General features: G+C 36.1%; 1 long non-coding RNA gene across 3 annotated transcripts; it reads left to right on the top strand.

Moving 5' to 3' along the window:
- The first annotated feature begins 341 nt into the window (after window positions 1–341).
- Window positions 342–25,067, top strand: LOC133833819 (uncharacterized). 3 transcript variants are annotated; one of them, XR_009893144.1, is made up of 5 exons: window positions 342–480; window positions 597–665; window positions 756–803; window positions 2,592–2,654; window positions 24,662–25,067. It is a non-coding gene; the product is annotated as an uncharacterized LOC133833819 (long non-coding RNA). The 3 variants fall into 3 exon arrangements; XR_009893143.1 differs by having other exon boundaries at window positions 753–803; XR_009893142.1 differs by lacking the exon at window positions 2,592–2,654 and having other exon boundaries at window positions 753–803.

Here is a 25,067-nt window from a genome sequence, read left to right as displayed (position 1 = left end):
ATGTGACAAAATTTTATTTTTGTTCACATTTATTTAATTTAGCTTGGAGATATTTGAAAACTATAGGGTAAGAATTTTGTTAAATTAGAAAGTGAAATTACCAAAGGGCCCTTGAGTGCATTAAAAGTAAGTTAAAAGGAACAAGGGCATTTCAGTCATTTCCAAAGGTGGAGAGAGGGTGTGATGGGCGGCTAGGTTATTCCCTAGGGTACTCAAGTGTCTATGACACCTACCCTAGGAAGAGTAAGAGACTTACCCACTTATTGGCTAAACCCCAATCATTTCCCTCTTACACATCCAATTATTATTATTTTTTAAATTTCCTTTTTCCTCAAGAAAACAAAAAGAACTCTATCCATTCTCTCTCCCCAAAACCGAGAGCTCCCCAAACCTCCATGGCTGCATTTCCTTCATCTCCTCAAGCTTAGGCACTCACTCTCCATTGAAGGAAAGAGAAGCTCAAGGAAGACTAGTGTACAAGTAAGTTCGAAACCTTGTCACTTTGTTTCCCTTCTTCTTCAAATCTGAAACCCTAAGGGGTGGATATGCATGCATGAGATCTAATGGCCATGCATGGCATGGATCTTGTATTCTAGGGTTCAAGAGAGGTGGTTCTAGGAGAATCTCAAAGTTTGAAGATTTTTGATGTTTTAGTGAGAACAAAGGTAAGGATTTTAGAGTTTTGGTAATTTTTCCACTCATCTCCATCTTCTACCCTAACACTTTTTAAAAAATATTCATGTGGAACCAAGGAGGAAGTTTGAGAAGCTAAGGAATCTCATCTCCAAGTTAGAACTACAAAGGTAGCGTTTTTGGTTAGTTTTTGAGTTGTTTTTTATTATTGATGTTAGGTCTGGTTGTATAGGTTATTTTGTTAGTTTTTGAAGTTTATTTTATGCTTGAGGGTTAGCTTGGTTGATTTGTTAATTTGCATGCATGGATGTGGCTAGGGTTTTGCTAGTTGTGCTTAGTTTTGCTAGAATGTGTAAAAATGCATGCTGCCAAGTTTTCATGGTCTCACTTCCAACTGGTTAGATCGTACCCTACTACCTCTTTTTGTCAAAATATTTTATATGGTTTCATAGTTCTAGATTATTTCTTGAGTTTAGGCTTTGGAAAATTAAAAAAAAAAAGTATTTTCAAACCTAAGTTATGACCTTTTTGGCATCATGATGCAATCTGGAAATTTTTTGGGAAGCATGCACTGCCGAGATTGTTTTGAAAATTGAACACATTTTACTGAGCCAAAAATGATGAAATTTGGTAAAATTTTAGTTTAAATATGTATAAGAATTACAGAAATTTTTTAGAGGAAAATGAAAAATGGTTAAAGAGTAATGGTTTTTCAAAGTTAGCCTTAATAATCTGAAAATGAAATTTCTGGGCAGCAAACACTGCCCAGATTGTCTTACATTTTTGGATGGGTTCTCCTATCTTAAAAATTATGAAATTATTAGAGAAACTAAATTATATATGATTAAAGATTCTGGTAAAATTTAATAAAGAATTGGTCGACGGTGTAAGAGAAATAAGTTTTCAAAGAACCCTAAAAATCTGAGAAAAACTCCTAGGCAGCAGGCACTGCCCAGATTTCTTTAAATGGTTTAATGGGTTTTTCCATCCCAAAAATTATGAAACTTGGTGAGAAAAGTTTTAAGATATGTATCAAGACCCTGGTAAAATTTTAGATTAAAATATGTCACGATTTGAGAGTAGTAATTTTTCTAAGTTTCCCTAAAAACAGAAAAAATTAGTAATTTCGAACCTTAACAAAAAACGAGTTTCAGGAGGTTAGTTCTCCTAACCTACATTGAATTTTGACATGAGATTTCGCCTAGTTTCCATCATTATGACGCATAATACATGAACGAGATTTTAAAGGGTTGTGGTTAGAGAACCTAACATAGAATATGAGCTTAAAAGCGAGATTTTTATCACGCTAAAATGAATAGAGAAAAAGTTAGATTCAGAATTGGAAATGAAGTTGTTTTAAAAAATAGCTAAAGTTTTGGATATCTAACAAATCCCAAATTAGCTTAAGGTTAGTGAGAATTCATTTTTTCTAAACACAGGGTCCAATTTCCCTTTCTTTTCGAAAATGACTTAATAGAGATCCTAGGTTATGGATTAAAGATTGTAAAAATGGGAGTTTGGTTTTATAAAACTGTAAATCGAAAAGTGTTATCATTAGCGGATAATAAATTGTAAAAGGTTGAAACACGGTATTTTTGGGTAATGAATGGAAAACGGTAAACTCCGTACTTGAGTAAAAAGTTGGTAGTTTTCTAAGATTAAGAGTTGTTTAAAACTTCTTTTATAAGTAACCAAAATATGCATAATACGATTGAGAGAGTAATCTAAAGAGAGAATATTAAAATGCACAGCACAGAGAGCATGTTTCAGTAAGGATGATTTTTCTCAGGAAAGCCATAAATTGATTAAAGCGGAATCTGGTCTTATACACTGTAAAGTGTATAAGATAAATTTTTAGTATAGAGTCTCTAAGAGAACTTTATTGAATATAGCTATCATAGAATATTAGCTATACAAGTATGCCATAGTTTAATCCGAGTACACTGTATTAATTACAGTAACCGCGAAGGGAAAAACAGAGAACGGAGTTAAAAGATCTAGCTGGGAACTAATGACTCCAAGTAAGTTAGCTTTTCTCTTTCTTGGCTACAACATGAATATACTAGTGTATGCTTGTAGTAGTAGATTACACTAGTTTTGTTTGGATCATTAAGACCAGGGTATGCTTAATGCCTAATCTTGCAATGCTCTAGCATTCTGTGGCTAAATTGTAAGTAGGTTAGGGTTGAAGCCAGAACCTTAGCATAATATAGTACGGGTTGGAGCCAGGACAAGTTTGGGTTGGAGCCAAGACAATGGTAAAATAGTCCAGGTTGGAGCCAGGACATGGTAAGTATATAGTCCGGGTTGAAGCCAGGACAATGGTAATATAGTCTGGGTTGGATCCAGGACATGGTAAGTATATAGTCTAGGTTGAAGCCAGGACAATGGTAATATAGTTTGGGTTGGAGCCAGGACATAAATGTTGGAACCGGGTTGTGGCCCGGATCCCTTGTTGATAATTTAATTGCTTAGTCATGATGTGTGCTAAATATAATAGAATATTATGAGAATCTTCCGAGTGTAGGATGTTACGATATGAGTGATATAATGTATGTTATGGGAATTTGTTAAGTACAGGTTATTGTGTTAAGTGTGAACTTGGTTGTTAGAAACAACAAAAGTTATTATTCGATATGGTTATCTATGTTGGATGCTCTGGGAAATTTCTGAATTTCAGGTGGTTTTGATATGTATGAACATTGGTTGTTGGGCAGAACCAATGTGCTTGATTTTTTGTTATGACTATTATTGAGGATTGTATGATAGGGTTGGAATTTATCCAATACCCTATGATCGGTAGTGGTAACTACCTTAGGGAAATCTGTTACTGGGTTTAGTATATTTGTGTGCAAGGCTATTCTTACTAAGCATTTTCGCTTACCTAGTTATTTCATGTTGTATGTAAGTACAAAAGCAAAGTGGAGCAGTGAGCGCCAGAGTCTGCTTGTGGATATGTACATGTGGCCCGACCTGGGGTGTAACGCCCTGGATAGCCAAGACCGTTACACTGTGTGTTTAAAATAGTGCGAGACTTGCTATTCAAGTCATTTGAAGATAAGTGTGATCCTAAAGTCAACTAACAGGTTATGGTTAAAAAAAATGTTTGATACATGGGATCCAAAAAATAGGGTATAAGTGGTAAATACAATTTGGAGCTCTGTTCCTATAATTTTCCCTTGGCCGTGACGATCGAACAGTTGACGATTTACACTTCGCCCCCAGAGCTCTCCAACTCATGGTTGGTCCAGTTTTCCTTTGCCTTTACCTGCACCACGTAGCACCCGTGAGCCAAGGCCCAGCAAGAAAACCATAACAACAAACACATATAGAAACAGTAGTAAACAATCAACTTTAATCCAACTAATTAAGTTATTCAGCAGAGTACAAGCATGAAGCTAAACAACGGTAAACATGTATTTTCAAGCATACATCTTAATCAGTAATACAAATATTCAGGGTCGACACCCTTAGGCTGAGCCCACTGTTTATCCAGCTGATCTCGGCTCACTTAGGCTGAGCTGCATTCAGTACGCTTATCATCAGCCTCAACACCCTTAGGCCGTACTTTCATATAATACATAACAACCATACAATCACACAATACATATGTTCAATTACTGGGAACCTTAGTCCCGTTCACAACCACATGGGTGTAGTTTTCTTACCTCGAATCCCGAGCAATAAATAAAGAGCGGTCCCGAGCACGATCCTCAGTCCTAAGCCTTAACGATAATCCTAGTCACAAAAACAATGGGTAACTATCAATTTTTAATCCAAATAAATGTTTAGGGAACAAATATTAGCCTCTGGGACCTCGAATCCTACTAAACAGGGTAGTAGAATTTGTCTCGAGCATTTAGGTTTGAATCCCTGAGCCTAAAAGTCTTGGCTGCCCCTTATTTTCTCTTTAGGACCGTGACTTGCCCTTAAGGGTCGCGACCCGCCCTTGGACAGAGGCCAGGCCTTGTAGTAGAAACGTGTATGAGAGAGTGAGAGGGCTGAAAGGTTTCCTCTAGTTTCCTATTAGTTCTAGTAAACTCTAAAGTGTCAAGGTTAACTTAACCCCAAAAGACCAATTTGCCCATTGAATTGCTTAGCCCTCTAATGATTTCTAAGGGTAAAACAATCATTTTCCCGATTCTCGCTAATTCCTCAAGTGTTCCTACCATTTACCAATTAATCCCGCCGTGTCCAATTAATTACCAAATACTTATTCATTATTCAATAAATCCCAAAATATTCTCTAAATTCCCAAAATACCCCTATGCTCTCCCGAGCCAGGTACTAAACCTTGTTGTGACTGTTCCGCTAATCTGCTCACTAGGATAGTCTCAAGCCACATACTACAGATATTTCCACATAATAATGTGGTCTCAAACAATAATCACATATAGTCACATTTATGCCCTTAACAGGCAAAAATTACAAATATGCCCTTATAAGCAGTATAGGGCCCACATGCATATCTAATACTCATAAACATGCATATAGTATTTTCACATAATCACATAAATCATGCATGCCACACAGTCATGCATTTAACCAATTAAACACACATATATCCAATTATGCCCTCCTGGCACGCTAACCAAGGCACTAAACCCTATTAGTATTTTTGGGTGGTTATATGGGGAGGTTTTGATGGAACACAATTTTGAAAAGAAACGTTGGGAGCTTGTTATTTCTTTTATGACATTTGTTTTGCTTTAATTATGTAAAAGAGTAGTTGTAATTATGTTTGCTAAAACTAAAAGTGTGCGCACATGATCTATTTAAAAGTTGTTTTTATATGGAGTTTTGGTATAATGAATTAAAGTAAAAGTTTAGATTTCCGCATGTTTAGGTCTTGTATGTTTTGAGGGTTGTTACAATAAGAAAGTGTGCACTTGTTATGATAAGATACCTACACTCATTACTTCTGTAAGGCCTGTGTTAAGGACAACTTCAACGCTCTATCAAGGTAGATTTTCAAAGGTCTGAGTTGTCCTTTCATGGTTAAGATTCTGGTCGAACAACTCTATGCCGTACTCACCAGCAATGCAAAGGGGCTCACTTAAGGCAGCTGGTCGGGCAGGTCTCTTCGAGGAAGGAGGTGGAATAGACGGAGGAGTCAAGCGAGGAAGAGTAGTAGCCTGGTTGGATGGCCTCCCTTGTCGGTCAGGACAGTCCTTGCGACCTTACTTGGAGGATTCATGCTGCTACCTTCACCAATTTTCCTCTTCTAGGTAGAGGGAGTGTTGAATTGCATGAACATGTCTTGATCTGCAAAGAAGTAAAACAAATTCCCAGTCAGCAAAAATGAGAACTAAGTATTAGTAAATGAAAAATTCTACTGTGACCATATGACTCTAAGGAATTTCATCACAATCATTTTCAAAGTTATCTAGGAAAAGATAAACTATGGTTACTGTTAGTAGAAAAACCTGAGTTAAGAATTTCATCAAAAATGTCATCATCTTCTTCCGAGGATGAGCTGACTTCTTTGAGGAGTTCAATGCTCTTTGGAAAGGGGGGATGAAGAGGGTCCTTAGGAAGAGGTTCTCTAATGACAAGATCACCCGGTCGGTGTAGCTGGGAAGATGGCTCAAGAGAGAACTGGTAAGTTACTACTTTAGTGTCTACATTTGACTAGTCGGTCATATTTACATCATCAGTAGTACTTCCCACACCAATGTCTTGGTTGTTTTGCAACAACCCTACTAATCGAAGATTATCCAAGTTGAACAGCTGCTCAACATCATTCTCTTCAATGCGCATGTTTGCAAGAAACTCTGCCCGAGCATGCATCTCCCTAGTCGGGAGAGGTTGGTGAAAGGGTCCCGTATGCGTAAAAGCCAAATTGTTGGCTTTTATATCTGAAGTAAGAAATTACTTTGTACAATATTTTCTAGGATTTGATTTATGGGTAATGCCATGAAGGTACTTAATCCTTGGTTGCCTATGAAAGAGGTAGAAAAAACCTGTGTTCTTATGACAAGGATTAGTCCCAAAGTCGAACAAGTAGTATACCTCATGTGGTTGTAGTTGATTGTGAGTTGATCTCTAAACCTTATTTTTGATTTGTTGTTATATTGAAAAGATTTTGATGTTTTGATGTCTAATTGAATCATTCCTATGTGTTGATTGAGGTTGTCTTTGAGGATTAATCCAAGTTTATCATTTTTGAGTGATTAAATAGTTTCTGGAAGTTTTGATTAAAAATAAGAAATATCTTTTAAATGAAATAAATAATGTAAGTATATTGAATAAAATTTTACCATAAGTTATGTATATGTTAAATTGATATTTTAAAAATGTAACCATGAATTTTCACATTATCATTAAGTGCAGATTTTTTTAAATGAGAAAATGTTTGGGTTTAAATTCACTTATGATTTTTAAACAAAATAAATAGTTGCTGAAAGTTTATGTTATTAGATTAATGTAATTATTTTGTTTAAAAGTAATGGGCTTTAAACTTACATAATTTATGTCTTAAATAATACAAGTAAAAATATATTTTCCCACAATTTAAATTATAATTTTTCACATTTAATCTTGTAATTTTATTAATTTAGAAGAAAATGTTATTTTTTAAAGGAAACATGAAATTTTATAAGTATTTCTAAATAATGACAAGTTTTATTGTTTCTAAGCAATTTAAAATAATAAATGAAGATATTATTTTATGAGAAATTTAGAGAGGTTAAATGAATTATTTTAATCAACTTTGAGACTTAAATAAATAATGGTAAAAAGAATATGTTGCTGAATATTTACTTGAAAAGGTTAGAAATGAGCATGTAGAAATTATCGTTTTAAAACGTCACTTTTTTAACAACGCTCCCACGTATGCATGTCGCATGCTAATGCACTTTTACATTCAAATACATGCCTATTATTCAAACATACAATTTTTACTTTGTAACCATGAATGGATAATAGGTAGAATTGGCATTATTCTTTTGTAATTTTATGTGAAAATGTGCATGTTTAGAATTAATCGACAATTTGCACCATGTGTGCATGGCCCATGCACACATGGGAAATATGTGTTGGGGAGGGGAATTTACATGTGATTCTAAAGAGAAATATTTGATTATTATTATAGGCTCGTTGTGAAGTTTTTCCCATTTTTCTTTGCTCGGACCTGAGGTAAGGAAGTTAGACAGAATTTCTAAATGGAAAGAATGGTCTGTTATGAGAATAATGATATGCTATGTATGATGAAGGACCATGAAATATGAAGTAGTGAAATCTATCATGAAATGCTACGATGAATGTGTGTGCAACATGTGTTTTTCCTTTGTGTTGTTTGAAAAGGATTTCATGTGTTTGTTATGTTGTATGAAAAAAGCAAATAGTTGTTAGCATGTTGAACGCGACACAACAAAGGGGTTATTAAGGATATGACGTAACTCGTAGGGCGGACGCGCCAATGTTATTTATGGACTAGAGCCTTCTGTTTACCTTATAGAGGAGGTCTTTCTAGTTTTATGTTTTTACTAGTCACCTCAAGAAGTGACATAGACATTATTGGTGTCATGTTCACAAAGAATATGATGTGTGATGATGATGTTTGATTATGATGTATGGTGATGATGTTTAATTGCGATATATGATGATGTATGGATATGATGTATGTTATGCGGTTTACAATATGGATATGTTCTTATTGTGTTTTCCTTGTATGTTGCTTGTACTTCTTTACTGGGCTTTTAGCTCACCCCCTAACTTTCCCCATTTTAGGTAATAAATAGGGTTTCTCTTTGGCACACTCTGTGATGTGAGGAGTTCCGATGTCAGAGTTTGTATGGCCAGAGGGTATCCTATGAACGAATAAACGATCCACTTAAGCGCCAGATTTTAAAGAAAAATGTTATGGACCTTAATGTTCTAAACCTATTAGTGGGACTTAAACTTTATTTATTTTTAAACATTGCATGAGTACACTTATTTTTATTTTAAATTATTGGGCCTAATTCGCATGTTTTATCAAGGCCCCACTGGATTTCATATGTTAAGTGGTTTTCTTCTATATTTTTATGAGTATTGAGATGTTTTTCATAGAGGTAGATTAGGGTGCTTTACAAATGGTATCAGAGTCGGTCGTTCATGTTTCCAAGGACCTCCCCATACACGCTAAAGACGTGAAAATCTCACCTCACCTCACCGCATCGTAAGTACTTATTTTATATGTTATTGTTATTCATTTTGCTTTTAAATTTTGTACTTTTGTAATTGCAGTATAGTAAGATGCCTCCTATTATTAGAACCACTAAGAAATAATTACTTAAGGAGATCCGCGCGATAACTAAGGTTTAACTCAACAAGGATCACAACAATTGGAGGATTGTTGTGCTGAAAACGATGGTGGTAGTTTGTTATCGTATTCAAGGAAGTATGAACAAAAGAAGGGCATTACTATGGCCCATAGAACAATACTGAGTGTTAAGGGAAGCACTGTCGATATAACCTAAGGCCCTTCTCTAGTTGGCCATGGCATGGCATGACTTCATTCAGGACGACCTAGACTTTAGCACCATCGAGTACACGATCTACGGTCTCATGGATAATTACGATTTTAGTCATATAGAGCCGGTTATGGTAAAGAAGTATGACTGAGAGATGGAGGAGCAATATGAGACGGTGCACAATTTGGAAGGAGAGATGGCGTGTCAAGAGGTAGTGCATGCCATACCAAAAGTAAGCGCTAGGATGAGGGCATTGACGAGTGCTCTTGACTACTTCCACATTTTGGAGGACGTCTTCGACTACAGCTCAGGGGACGAGTCCACAGTTGAGGACTAGAGTTCGTCACATAATTCCTTAAATGAAATGTAACGAATAAGATGAGATTTTTCTTAAGAACCCTTAAGAACTTATCTTTTTTTTGGTTATTGAACACTTTATGAGGTGTTTGAATTTTGGAATAATTTTTTAACAAAATTTGAATGTTATGCTTTAATAATTTTCCTCTTGCAAACTCTACATGGTGTGGATGTGGAATGTATGATATTTTTCACGAATATCTATCAAACCATTATGCGATTTATCCTCTCTTATGATTTTATTTTGGTGCCTTAGAATCTCATAATGTCAACAAGAGGAAGAGGAGGCAATGGAAGAGGGGGGGGGGGGGGGGCGAGGAAAGGGTGTCTCCACAAGATCTAGGGCCACAACAACTCCTTATGTAGAAATGCCATCAGTCCAACCAGCAGCCCCAGTTGCACCAACTGTGGATTTGGTCATAGAGACAGCAAGGTTGAGGGAACAATTAAGGCAGAAAGTTGAGGAGTTGGCTCATGCCAGGCAAGTGCCCCAAGCGCCTTAAGTATCAGTGGCACAGCATGAGCTTCCAATACCACCCCTTGCGCCACTGCCAGTGGCTTATGGATTTGAGCGGGTTTATGAGCATTTCAGAAAGCAAGCCCCACCTACCTTTGAAGGAAAAGTTGATCCTATGGTGGCAAAGGATTGGTTTTGATCAATTGAGGCCATCTTTGATCATATGGAGTTGAATGATCACCAAAGAATTTCATGTGCAGCCCACTTACTCAAGGTTGATGCAAGGATATGGTGGGATTCGGTTAAACAGACTCGTGACCTGAATACCATGACTTGGGTAGACTTTGTTCAGTCATTTCGTAAGAAGTACTACAGTGCGGCCGTATTGGCAACAAAGGTAGATGAGTTCGTGACTTTGGTTCAAGGAAACCTCTCTATCACTGACTATGCGCAGAAGTTCAATAGGTTGGCTAAATTTGCTTTTGAAGTTTTACCAACTGAAGCCCTGCGAGTCCAAAGGTTTATGAGAGGACTCAAGCCAATGATCGCTGGGGACGATAAGATGACCAGTACTGAGGTGGTCAGTTATGCTGAAGTACTAGATAAGGCACTCGAAGCAGAATACTTGGAGGATCAGATATGGAATAACAATGCTGCCAGAAGGGAGGCCCACTGAAACAAGGGCTTCCATGAGGGAAATAAGAGGAAAGCTAATGAAGGGTGGAATAGTGGCATTGATAAGAGACCTAGCCCTCGGCCACAAATAACAACAGTCACAACACTCATAACCACCATAACAACCGCAACAGTGCAATAATGATCAAAACCGTGGGAATCACCAAAGCAACAAAGTTGAGCACCCCAACTATCCTAAATGATCGAGACAACATATGGGAGAATGTCAGGCCAGCACCAACAAATGTTACAAGTGCAGTAATGTAGGACATCTGAGAAAAGATTGCCCACAATGGAAAGCGAGACAAAATAGTAACAACAACCTAGTGCTAGCACGGGTTTTTGCTTTAACCCAAAGTGAAGCAGCCAACAGTAACACTGTAGTAACAGGTTAACTCCCTATTTCTGGTATGATGTGTAGAGTCCTTATTGATTTTGGAGTGGCTCACTCTTATATTGCTATGAATATGATTGATAAATTGGGTATGCCTAGTGAACTATTTGAGCATAGTTTTAGTACAATGTTACCGTCAGGAGACATGATGTTGTAAACTAGGTGGGTACAGTCAGCACCTATAACAATAGAGGGTAGGGAATGCCCGACAGATATTATAGAATTACACATATCAGACTATGATGCCATACTCGGGATGGATTGGTTATCCAAACATGGAGTGGCGATTGACTATTGGGAAAAGACCGTTGAGTTCAGACCAGAAGAAGGAGAACACTTTTCTTTTAAAAGAGAGGTAGCAGGTTTTCGTACACCCATAATATCGGCACTGGAAGCACATAATATGATGTAGCATGGGTGTTCGGCATTTCTAGCTAGTGTGATGGATAAATCCAAGGAAACAGAGTTGAATCCAGAAAATGTTCATATCGTTTGTGAGTTTCCGGAAGTGTTTCCCGAGGAATTACCAGGTTTACCCCCAAACAGAGAAATCAAATTCTTGATCAAACTTGCACCAGAAACAACACCAATATCTAAAGCAGCCTATCAAATGGCACCTATAGAGTTGAAGCAACTCAAGATCTAGCTACAGGAATTGTTGGATAAGGGGTTCATAACACCTAGTCATTCTCCATGGGGGCACCAGTTGTAACGCCCCGATTTCCCGAGACGTTACTTAGGGAGTCCACTTAAAAATAATAAACAATAAATACTTTAAAACACTAAGAGAAAATATTTATTTAAAATTTAAGCAGACAATGAGATCTCATTATTTAAAAATAAAAATGTTGGACACTAGGTTTAATAACAAAAACATAAAGAAAATAACCATTCAAGTCTGAAAATTTAAAAACATAAAATAACTGGAGCCCAGCCTCTAACATGTTCCGTCCATGCCTCGAGCCTGCACCACTCACTGCTTTGCTTTGCCTTTACCTGCACACAGAGTACCCGTGAGCTAACGCCCAGTAAGAAGAGCTATGCAGGACATAACTCCCCAAACCAGAAAACATAAACTTTCAACTAAACATCATAAGCATAATAATCATCGTACGATATATAAACACTATATCACACTAACATAATGTGTGTTACACTCACACACATAAATACTAACAAGTCATGTTGATCGGACATGAAATGTAATCTGCCTTGCCTGCGCTGTACTCACACTCGGCATTCCCACGGTGGCACCTAGTCTAGCCTGCGTTGTACTCACACTCGGCCGTTCCCTCGAGACATCGTTGCCCTGCCTACGCTGTACTCATACTCGGCAGTTCCGCGGTGGCATCCTATTATCCTGAGTTATACACACCCAAGATAATTCCTGCAAGTGCTATACTCACACAAGCAGCTAAAATCTAGTAGCACGCCTACTCTATCATCTAAGCATGTCTACTAACTAAAATCCCTAGCACTATCCTCATGCTAGTCAACCTAATGCAACAATTAAGGTCACAAATATAATTACATAACTAACAAATAAGAAAACAAGATTGCATGCATAACGTACACCCTATGCGCAGATGTCCACTCTTCTTACCTTAAACAGTGTGTTTTCCGCTGACGTGTCTCGAACCACTCGCTGCGTCACCTCGATGACCGCTAGCTCCTAGACGTCCAATTACACAGCGAAAAATTTAGGAAAAATAAAATAGGCGTTAAGGTTTTATTTCGAAATCTTAATTATCGAAATAATTTAACTATGCCATTTTAACATGCATGACACGTAAATTAAAACAATTTTCCACAAAAGGTTCAAACCATCATGTCACATACACAAACAATGATGTTTCTAACATATCGCATGAATTCATATAATTACTTTTTATGTGAAAATTACCAAAATACCCTTTTATATCATAATTACATTAAAGACTCAATGATTTTATAAAAATTATCATATGACAACAAAATTTAATAAATAACTTTTCCAAAACCCTAAATAATCAGCAAATTCTCATATACGACCAGAAAAATAATTTTTAACATTTATAAATTATTTTTCCTCAATTTCTCAAATAAAACCCAAATAATATAAATAAATACACAACCAAGCCCAAAAATCAAACTAACATACAGAACTGTTTAAAAATCCAAAATAAACTTATAAAATTATTTTAGAATTTTCTCGGAAAAATAACTAATTTTCTTAATTAATTTTATAGAAAAACTAATTAATTAAAGAAAAATTAGTAACTGATTAAAAATATAATCTAACTATACAGATCGGTTTCTACACCCTATAGTAACACACAAAAATTATCTAGGGTTCAGAACAGTAGCATTAATATTTTTTATATTTAAAATATAACATAAGCCAAATAAATCATGAAAATTACATAAATGATAAAAATTCGAAATAAAATTACAGAGAGCCTTAGAATCTATATAGAAAAATTCTCAGAATTTTTAGAATACTTTAAATAATTTTTGACATTTATTTTCTTAAATCACATATTTAAAAGCAAATAATTGAAGAAAATTATCAAATACAATCAAAACTTAAATCCAAACATAAAAAGCCATTCTAAATCATACAGATATCATTGAAACATAAAATCATATTTTTCTGAACAATAAAAATATTTTTCATAATTAATCTTTATTTAAACTTCAATAAATCATAATAATTCAAAGAAAAATCAGAAAAATATGAAACCCGTTGGAAAATGCTCTAAAATTAATGTAAAAAATTTTAAGATTGAAAAACAAAAAAAAACACCTCAGTAAACACCCAGATCGGGTTCGCCGGAAATATCGCCGGTTTTGTCTTCTTCTTCGGCGACGGCGACTCTAGGGTTGAGTTTTGCTGCGTTCCAACCCTTCTCTTGCTTGGGAAATGATCCCTTTGTGTCCAGAACTTTAAAACAATAGACCCCAGCCCAAAAAGATGTCCGTAACCCCTTGTTCCGAAGTCTTCTTCTCCAAGTCCGGTGTACCGCCAAAAATGGAGCAAAAAAATGCACTTTGCGTTCTAAGCCTTTAAACTCCGATTCTTCACGTCCAAATCAATCCTTGGAGTCCCCGAAGCTTGTATACACGCCTCCATACACCCATAATTCATGTAAACACTCTCAAATCCGAAATTATGCAAAAACTCTAACTTTAATGGTGAAAAATGGTGGATTTCGAAAACAACTCTTTAGATCCTTTTACCACATCAAAATCCTTCCTTAGATCATAAATAATGTATCTAAAATAATCAAAACAACCCAGAATTTCCCTAAGCTTCCCAAACCCGAAATTATACTTTCTCTCTCTAGGTATTGTAAAAATAACGGTTCTTTCTCTCTTTAAGCTTGCTTCCCACGATTTCTCTCCCTCAGAACTCTCTTGATCGTGATATAACAATAAGTGAATGAGTAAAACAGAACTTGTTGATAGTAGAACGATTCTTCCTCTAATTCCCACAAAACTAGAGATTTTTCATTTATTTAAAAAAAAAATTAAACAACTAAAATAACTAATATCATTTTTAATCAGATATTTGAGATATTGTTTATCATAAAATGTCCTCAAATATCCATCAACAAATCCCAAAAATAGGGACATTATAGTCATTTCATAATTGCTTATAATTACTATTATTTAATCCATTTAAATAATAATAATATAATAACTCAAAACAATAAAAAAAAAATATAACTCATACCATATTATTATTATACTCATAATAATAATAATAATAATATTCATAAAATAAATAATGACTTTAATCCGAGTCATTAATTATTTATTTGGCATTATGCACATGCCGGGATTTTACAATAATTTATGAGATATTTAAACATAAGAAACCATGAATTTTATCGCCATTGGAAATCATGCATATCCAATATTCCATCAAATGAAAAAAAAAATGACAAGAATGCACATAGTGGAAAAAATTACGAAATTGCCCTTCCGGGAAAGCGGATATTACACCAGTCCTATTTGTGAAAAAGAAGGATGGGAGCATGAGAATGTGCATCGATTACCGAGAATTCAATAAGGTCACCATTAAGAATAAATATCCTTTGCCTAGGATAGATGACCTTTTTGATCAACTGCAAGGGGTAGCAGTATTCTAAAAGATTGATCTGCGATCCGGGTATCATCAGTTGAAAGTAAAGGAGGGAGACATTCCTAAGATGACTTTCAGAACTCGCTACGGGCACTATGAGTTCCTAGTGATGTCTCTTGGACTCACTAATGCCCCAACAACATTTATGGACATGATGAATAAGGTATTTAAGGACTATTTGGATAAGTTTGTAGTATTGTTTATAGATGATATCCTTATCTACTCAAAGACTAAGGAGGAGCATGAGGAGCATTTGAGGTTGACCCTAAAAAGACTATGAGAACATCAGTTGTACGCTAAGTTCTCTAAGTGTGAGTTTTGGTTGGAACAAGTAACTTTCCTAGGGCACATAGTGCCCAAGAATGGAATAGCAGTGGATCTGTCAAAGATCAAGGCCATTAGAGACTGGCCCTAGCTGAAGAATGCCTCAAAGGTTCAAAGCTTCTTAGGGTTAGTGGGTTATTATCGGAAGTTTTTCGAGGGTTTTTCAAGATTGCCACACCCTTGACCAACTTGACTTGCAAAGATCAGAAGTTCACATGGACCGAGAAATGTGAAGAAAGCTTTCAGACTATGAAGGACAAGTTGATATCTGCACCTATCCTTTGTGTTCCCATAGAGGGCGGGAAATTTGTGGTGTATTGCAACGCATCAAAGAATGACTTAGGGTGTGTGTTGATGCAGGATGGGAAGGTGGTAGCTTACGCTTCCAGATAACTCAAGGACTATGAGCAATGGTATCCCACCCATGTCCTTGAGTTAGCACCGGTAGTGTTCGCACTAAAGATATGGAGATATTACCTTTATGGGGATAAGTGAAAAATTTACACTGACCACAAAAGTTTGAAATACTTCTTCACTCAGAAAGAACTGAATATGAGACATCAAAGGTGGTTAGAGCTAGTGAAAGAATACGATTGCGAAATCCTATACCACCCAGGCAAGCCCAATGTGGTTGTAGATGCATTAAGTAGGCAGGGACATAGGAGTGTCTCAGCTCTGAGCATAATAGAGGTGCCTATCCAAAAGGAGATTATAAATGCTGGCATTGAGTTCACAACAGGGGGCCTAGCAAACCTCACGTTATAATCCTCCCTACTGGAACAAATTAGAGAAGGACAAAAAGTGGATGAAGCCCTAATGAAGCAAGAGGCTTTGGTACAGGAAAGTGGTAGCAGTGACTTCATTATGTCCAACGGTGAATTGCTGCGATATAAGGATAGAATTTGTGTGTCTAATAATTATGAAAGAGGTGCATACAACAGCCTATTCCTTACATCTAGGGTCTACAAAGATGTATCAAGACCTTAAGGCATTGTATTGGTGGCTTGGAATGAAGAAGAACATTGCTGAGTTTGTTGCCAGATGTTTGACATTCCAGAAAGTCAAGGCGGAACTCCAAAGGCCAGTAGGGTTACTTCAACCGCTTTACGTTCCGGAATGGAAATGGGAAGATATAGCAATGGATTTTGTGGTAGGACTACCCAGGACTACAAAGCAACATGATTCTGCTTGGGTAATAGTGGATAGGCTCACCAAGTCCGTCCATTTCCTACCAGTTAAGACCACCTACTCGGCGGACCAATATGCAAAATTTTATGTGAGTGAGATGGTGAGACTTCATGGGGTTCCAAAGACTATAATTTCTGATCAAGGATCAGTGTTCACATCAAAATTTTGGAAGGGATTATAGAAAGCTATGGGAACAAGGTTAAAGTTCAGTATCGCGTTCCATCCCCAGACCGATGGGTAGTCTGAGAGGACTATACAGATTCTAGAGGACATGTTGAGGTGTTGTGCTTTGGACTTTTCAGAATCTTGGACTTGATGCCTACCCCTGATGGAGTTCTCTTGTAATAATAGTTATCAATCAACTATTGGGATGGCTCCCTGTGAGATGCTTTATGGGCGCAAGTGTAGATCCCCTTTGGACTGGGATGAAGTTGGGGAGAAGCAGATATTAGGTCTTGAGGTAGTTAGGGAAGCCAGCGAGGCGATCGATAAAATTTGCCAAAGGATGCTTACCACTCAAAGTTGGCAAAAGAGTTATGTGGACCTTAAGAGAAAGGACATTGAGTTTTCAGTGGGCAAGTTTGTGTTCATGAGAGTCTTGCCAATGAAAGGTGTTATGCGTTTTGGGAAGAAAGGGAAGTTGAGCCCAAGATATATAGGTCCATTTGAGATTTTGGACAGAGTATGGCAAGTTGCGTACCATTTAGCACTGCCCCCAGCACTAGCCGAAATGCATAATGTCTTTCACATCTCGATGTTTCGTAAGTACCTGCTAGATCCCTCTCATGTTTTGAGTTATGAGCCGTTACAGATGAAGCAACACCTGAGTTATGATGAACAGCCCGAGCGTGTTATCGAAAAAGGAATCAAGGAACTGAGATCCAAAAGGATTCCATTAGTTAAGGTCATGTGGAAGAATAGTACGGAATGAGAAGCAACATGGGAGTTGGAGGAAGACATGAGAGAAAGAAACCCCGAGTTATTTGGTAAGAACGAATTTCGGGATGAAATTCCTTTTAAGGAGGGTATATTGTAGCGCACCAAAATTTTATTTTATTTTATTAATTTTGTGCTTTGTTTTATTTTTAATTGTTAAGTGTTATAAATTATTTTTATTATTCTTTGAATTTTTTGGTAGAAATTGTGTAAATATAATTGTTAATTGTTTTATTATTTGTTAATTTAATTTGTGAATAAAATAAGTTTTGATTGAATGCACCAAGGTGCATGGTAAGTAGAGATGCACCTTAGCAATTGGGTGTGTGCATGTGCATGGTGTTCATGCAGTAAGTTTCCTACACATTATTTCATTTTTATTTGATTTAATTAAAAGAGTAAAAAAAATAAAAGAAGGGGAAAGGTGTAACGCCCTACTTCCTTAGAGCCGTTACTAAGTGAGTTTTAAACGTGCTTTTAACTCGCTAATCGAGGTTTTAAGGCAAATGTGTAATCAAACCATAAACAAAGTCTTAAACTTTGAAAATAATTCCATATACTGAAGATCACAAAATGTTTAACATTTGGGATCCCAAAATACTGTTTATAAATATTTACAACTCAAAATATATATAAAGTCGACTAAACGACAAAATATGGTTCTTTACAAACAACCTCCAAAAATACCCCTGGCCGTGGCAGCCAGGCAGACCAGACATGTACGTGCCGCCTCACACTCTCCATACTCATGGTCGGTTGACTTTCTCTTTGCCCTTACCTGCACCACAGAGCACTCGTGAGCCGAAGCCCAGCAGGAAAGCTCCACAAAGATATATAACATATGCATATAAACCACTCAGCATATAACAAATTCATCAACAAGCTAAACACATACGGCCAAGCCGTCCCAGGCGCTTTACCAAGCCCTGGGTTATGGTCTACACCGTAAGGACATCCCAGGTATCCTTTAGGGTCTTACCCCGACAACTCGAACTCCGCGTGCTAAACGCTGCTCCCGGCCCCTTGCCGTTCCCGGCCTCCGCCGCTCCCGACCCTTGCCGATCACTCACATATATGCATTCACAGCATAACTAAAACATATACTAACACAGTCAATGGGCTACACCCATCACATAATCATATAGGGTCGTGCCCTGCAATACAACTATGGGGCCTCGCCCTGCTCTATGGGCACAACAACTTTCTTACCTGTGTCCCGAGCTTCTTGAGCACTGAACCCTCGGGCACGGTCCTCTAATCCGAGCCTCTCCGAGAACCTAGTCACAACATACAAATAGCATCCCCATTACTAACCAATTCAAAAGCGTCTCCCGGAACCAATCCCGAGCTCTCGGGACCTCCCGGATCCCCACACAAGGTGGCGAAAGCGTCCCCCGAGCCCCCTGGGAAAAAGCCTAAAAACTGAAATTTCCCCTTACCCAGAAATGGCCTAGTGCCGCGGTACCACCCTATGAGGGCCGCGGCGCCCAGAAGGGCCCCCGTCCACTGATGCAGCCTAGCGCCGCGGCGCAGAAGAACAGGGCCGCGGCGCCCCTTCACAAACCCAGAAATCTGGGTTTCTCCAAATGTTTTCCCCGAGCCAAAACACTCCTAAATCATTACCAAGACTTACCTAAGTCCCAAATTCAATTCAAAACCCCACATAGACCATCTAACAACTCAAAAACATCAACAATAAGCTCAAACACACAATCAAACCCACAATTCACAATTTGGTTTAAAACTTCAGAAACTTAAACCAAGCCTTTCAAAACTTAAACCAGAACTTGTACATCTTAAACCATCCCTCAGAATTCTTAAACCACACCAGCAATCGACCAAGCAAAGATGCATGAACCCTTACCTCAAGTGGAGATTCGACCTTGAGCTGCTTTCCCAATCAAATCCCAAGCTTAATTCACAAAATTCAAGCTGAACCTAACCACAATTCATCCCAAGAATTCACCAAACAAAACACACAATTTAATTCTCAAACCATGATATTCTTAGCTGAATTCTACAACATAATTACACAGAATTCCCTTACCTCAATATGCAGAACAATCCTCTAAGTTCTCTAGCCTTAACTCCCTTCTTGATCCCACAAAATTCAGAGTTTCCCTTCCTTCCTTCTTGCTTCTTAGCTTCTCTTTAACTTTCAGCAAGAATTGAATTTTGTCTAAGTGTGGAAAACGTGGATGACCTTCTCTCAGCCATAGTTATCTAAATCCCAGCCAAAGGACCCATTTGTCCTTCCATCTAACTCTCTTTCTAGCTAAACCTCAAGGGCAGCCTAGACCTTTCCTATTCTTTTTCAAAAATACCACTTTCTCACTTAAAGTAACTATACTCAATGGTTACCTATAGTTACCCAAGTTACTAAAATACCATTAACCTTTAATTAAAAGTCCCCAACTAAATTTATAATATTCCCGAAATACCCCTAGGCTCCTCCCGAGCAGGGTATTTAATCCTGCTGTGACTTTTAGCGAAATAGCTCTCTAGGACCGTCTCAGAATGTGCATCACAAATATATTACCATTATATCAAAAATATCACATATATTACATTTATGCCCTTAATGGGCTTTAATTACCAATTTTCCCCTAATAACCAAATGGGGCCCACATGCATATTTATTTCACCTAAACATGCATTCTAACCACATATTCATTAAATTCACATAAGTTAATACAGTATAACAATTATTGCCCTCCAGGCACACTAATCAAGGCTCCAAGCCTTATCAACAAATTTGGGTCACTACAAAAGGGGAGTGGGAGTGTGACTATAATGGGAAAGGGAGGATTACATTTTCTTATTAATTTGGGTGATTTTAGCTAAAAAGGGAAGAGGAGTTGTCATCTTTATGCACTCTTTATTTTTCCCCTAATTGAGAAAAATCAAATAAAAAACAAAATAAATGAAAATAAACACAATTAGGAAACTTACCCTTTTCTTATTTGGATTAGTATTGCCTTAGGTTTGATAAAAGTGAAAGAAAGAAAAGAGAAGAGCATTGAGCTCTTGGTGACTGTCGACCATAGAGAGAGAAAGAGAGAGAGAGAGAGAGAGCATGAGAGCTAGAGAGAGAAGGAGAAGGAGAAAGGAAGAAGAAGAAGAAGAAGAAGAAAGAAGAGGAAAAGGAGAGGATGAATTCTATAGGTATGGTCTTGTATATTTGGTTTGATTCTTAAGTTTATACCATCTCCTGAATTCTATGTATTGGTTCTTCTTTCTTCTCCTTGTGGTGTTCGAATTATATAGGTGCCAAAGGGGGGGGGGGGGGGGGGGGGAGTGGGATCAACTTTGTGAGTTGATTTTAGTTAATCTCTAAACCTTGTTTTTTATTTGTTGTTATATTGAAAGGATTTTGATGTTTTGATGTCTAATTGAATCCTTTCTATGTGTTAATTGAGGTTGTCTTTGAGGATACTTCAATATGATGTATGGTGATTATGATTATCTTGGTAGTTTGGATGGTGGGTTTCGGCCAAGCATGTATAGAGGTTCACATTATATTTATTATTGTTATTTTATGATTCTATGTTAGATACATGTTCTAGGGTTCTTGTATTCTCTTGAACTTTGAAAATCACACTTACGGATTTGAGAGATGATTATTTTTCTTTTGAAAGCATGATGAGTTTGAATGATCAATCTTGTTGTATGCTCTTGTTGTAGAATTAATGTTTTAGTTTCTTAAAATACATGAAAAGTTTTGTGACATATATTGATGTTTGACCCTATGTGTGATTCGGCCTAGGGGCATGTTTAGGGTTGTGAAGTTTTCTTTCATGATCTTGTAAAATGCAAAAAGAAAATATGAGATGATGCTGATGGATTTGGCTTATAGGGTGTTGATGTATGTTGTGTAGTTTTATTTTATTTGATTTGGTCACCTACACTCATTAGGAACATGCTTGGTTAATTGGTCAAATGAAGAAGTTTGTCTTGAATATTTTATAAAAGATAAATTAGTGATTTCATGAAGGTTATGGATTGAGTTTTTGAGAAGCATGAATTAAAGATGAATTTCATGATGATTTATGCTTGCTGATTTTGTGTATAGTTGGTGAGTAAATTTGATGAAACAATAATTTAAATGCATAAGTGATGCCTCAAAAAATTTGTTGATTTTATGTAAATATAAAGGTATTTTGTTTCACATTTAAAATTGTGTTTTTTACTCAATTAATACCTACAGTTTTTTTTTTTTATATATTTTATGAAGAAAATATAGTTTTTAATCCAAGTTTATGATTTTTGAGTGATTAAATAGTTGCTGGAAATTTTGATTAAAAATAAGAAATGTCTTTTAAATAAAATAAATAATGTAAGTATATTGAATAAATTTTTACCCTAAGTTATGTATATGTTAAATTGATATTTTTAAAATGGAACTATGAATTTTCACATTATTATCAAGTGCAATTTTTTTTTAATGAGAAAATATTTTGGTTTGAATTCACTTATGATTTTTTAAACAAAATAAATAGTTGCTGAAAGTTTATGTTATTAAGTTAAAATAATTATTTTGTTTAAAAGTAATGGACTTTTCACTTACATAATTTAAGTCTTTAATAATACAAGTAAAAATATATTTTTCCACACTTTAAATTATAATTTTTCACACTTAATCTTGTAATTTTATTAATTTAGAAGAATATGAAACATGAAATTTTATAAGTATTTCTAAATAATTACAAGTTTTATTGTTTCTAAGCAATTTAAAATAATAAATGAAGATATTATTTTATGAGAAATTTAGAGAGGTTAAATGAATTATTTTAATCAACTTTGAGACTTAAATAAATAATGGTAAAAAGAATATGTTGCTGAATTTTTTCTTGAAGAGGTTAGAAATGAGCATGTAGAAATTATCGTTTTAAAACGTCACTTTTTTAACAACGCTCCCACGTATGCATGTCGCATACTAATGCACTTTTAAGTTCAAATACATGCCTATTATTCAAACATATAATTTTTACTTTGTAACCATGAATGGATAATAGGTAGAATTGACATTATTCTTTTGTGATTTTATGTGAAAATGTGCATGTTTAGAATTAATCGACAATTTGCACCATGTGTGCATGGCCCATGCACACATGGGGTATATGTGTTGGGCACGAGAATTTACATATGATTCTAAAGAGAAATATTTGATTATGATTATAGGCTCGTTGTGAAGTTTTCCCATTTTGCTTTGCTTAGACTTGAGGTAAGGAAGTTAGACAGAATTTGTATGATGAAGGACCATGAAATATGAAGTATTGAAATCTATCATGAAATGCTACGATGAATGTGTGTACAACATGTGTTTTTCCTTTGTGTTGTTTGAAATGGATTTCATGTGTTTGTGTGTTGTATGAAAAAGCAAATGGTTGTTAGCGTGTTGAATGCGACACAACAAAGGGGTTACTAAGGATATGACGTAACCCGAGTTACTAAGGATATGACGTAACTCATAGGGCGGACGCGCCGAGGTTATTGATGGACCAGAGCCTCCTGTTTACCTTATAGCAGAGGTCTTTCCAGTTTTATGCTTTTACTGGTTACCTCAATGTAGAGTCCAAGAACTTTACTTAGCTAATTATTTAGTAGTATTATAGTATGTATAGTATTATCTTTGTTACTGTGGATTTTTGGTTCAGACCGGGAATTATTTGGACACTCATAGTAGTACTTATAGACTTTCTAAGTTTAACCTATAGTTTAAGAATATTAATTTTAACCTAAGGTTTGATTATATAGCTGATATTAAGAATAATATTTATTATACTATAAGGTTTAGATATCAACCAATAGGATTTTAAGCACATGTTATGAATGGATAATTAAAGATTAAGTATTTTGGAGGATTAAATTTAATAAGGAGTAAAGTTTGAATGCAATAGGGTCAGTCAGCAGCTTTGAATACGTTGAGGGCTTAGTCAAGGTTGTTTACTCCATTCAAACTTAGCTAAAAATGTGTAATTTCGTGTTTAATTAATCAGCGTGTGCTGATATATCGCAGCTATAGGGGGCGATATATCGCAGCACGTAGATACGGAAAACACGAGACGATGCACGGTCGCCTTGGGCATACTGGCCCAGGCGATATATCGCCTCCTTCAGCATAATTCAAATGTTTTTGAATTCTTTTTCCTTTCAGCCATTCAACCTCTTCATAAATCCAGCATCTTTTGAACGAGTCTTCAGCCTCTGCTGAACGATTATTCAAATTATTTTCACCTAAAAAGCTATTATTTTTATTCAAGTAAAATTAAGATTCCTTCATTCCCAAACTCTATAAATAGGACCTAGTACCCAGCCATTATTCACCTTTTACTCTAAGTTCAGAAGCTGCAAGTGCTAGGAGAGTGTGAGAGTTAAACACTTGGGTGGGGAAATCATAAGCTTAATCATCTTAAGCTTATCAAACACTTTGGGAAGTAAGGTTCTATAGTATTTCGATTGTGGTGTAGATTGGTCTTGCAAGTCTTTGAGGTAAACCAAAACTCTAGTTCATTTGTTTTATGTTATTTTCCTTCTCATAGTCTTCTACTCAGTCTCCTAACCTCATTCTTATCTTGGTTAGGAAATCTAAGTTCTTGAGCACATAAGTTTTGGTAAGTATGTTTTCTCAAAGGTTTAGTCTTTCCATTCCTTTCATTTCTTCTTCTTCAAATCTACTCACCCTTTATATATGGTTTTAGGAGTGTTCCAAAAGTCCCAACTCAGTCCACATATCCCAGTAACTTTGGTAAGGAAAATAGGATAGAATCTATATGTTTTATGCTTATGTTATCTTATGTGTTATGTTATGAAATATGTTATAAATATGTTATGAATATGTATGTTTCTAGGCTTGGGCATATGACCCATATGACTAACAAGACCCCAAATGGGTTATGGGCATATGACCTACTTAGCTAGTAGGACCCCACTAATCCCATGGGCATATGACTTGTTTAGTCTATGGGACCCCAAGTAATAATGGCCATTATAATAAGTGTATGTAATAAGTGTTATGATATATCTTTATGTTTATTACGAAATTTATGTTTATGACTATGTGTTAGATTTTCCTTACTGGGCATTAGGCTCATTCCTTTTTGTTTTATGTGCAGGAAAATAGCTTTAAGAGGCGGTAAGATTCGTGGACGCTTAGAGAATGTGTATCGATGGTGAATGGAGCCAAGGAGCCGAGCGTTATTTGATTCGAGGATGTAGTTTCATTTTATGTCTTTTTTTACATGTATTTTCCGCACTATTTATGTAATGTCTTTTTATTTTAAATCATGTTTTGTTTTTAAAGACAATGGGATCCCATATCCTTCTTGGTATTTATTTTGTAAGTAACTCTTATTTTTACAAGTTACTTAATAAAATTATGGTATTTTCGTAAATGTAAGTTCTATTAAGGATTGTATGTATAGTTTCGTTAATGGTCCAAAAGTCTAGATTAGTGGGTCATTACACTCAAGAAGTGACATAGACAATAGAGGTGTCATGATCACAAAGAATATGATGTAT

This window comes from Humulus lupulus, chromosome 5 (genome assembly GCF_963169125.1).
Source record: "Humulus lupulus chromosome 5, drHumLupu1.1, whole genome shotgun sequence".
Taxonomy (NCBI): Eukaryota; Viridiplantae; Streptophyta; class Magnoliopsida; order Rosales; family Cannabaceae; genus Humulus; species Humulus lupulus.
Note: the sequence above shows the minus strand (reverse complement) of the source record. Positions and strands in the feature narration are given on the sequence as shown.